This window comes from Aptenodytes forsteri, unplaced genomic scaffold (assembly GCF_000699145.1).
Source record: "Aptenodytes forsteri isolate BGI_AS27 unplaced genomic scaffold, ASM69914v1 Scaffold93, whole genome shotgun sequence".
Classification (NCBI taxonomy): Eukaryota; Metazoa; Chordata; class Aves; order Sphenisciformes; family Spheniscidae; genus Aptenodytes; species Aptenodytes forsteri.
In genome coordinates, this window is record NW_008794665.1 from 10,144,117 (window position 1) to 10,144,409 (window position 293).

Here is a 293-nt window from a genome sequence, read left to right on the forward strand (position 1 = left end):
CAGCCACTCTTCCCCAAGCCTGTAGCGCTGCATGGGGTTGTTGTGACCCAAGTGCAGGACCTGGCACTTGGCCTTGTTGAACCTCAGATGCCAATACAGATTAGCTTTGAAAAAACAATGTTCCTAGTTGACAGTGGCTTTGGTTCCAGTTTGAATCCCTGCTGTTCCTGCCACAGTTATACAGAAACTCTAGGTTGAAATGTTGCAGAATTCTTTTGGTTTTCAGGTAAATCATAAACAGAGCTGCATTCTGCTGCAGTGTCGCGATCATTCAGTGCTCTTCAGATTTGGTA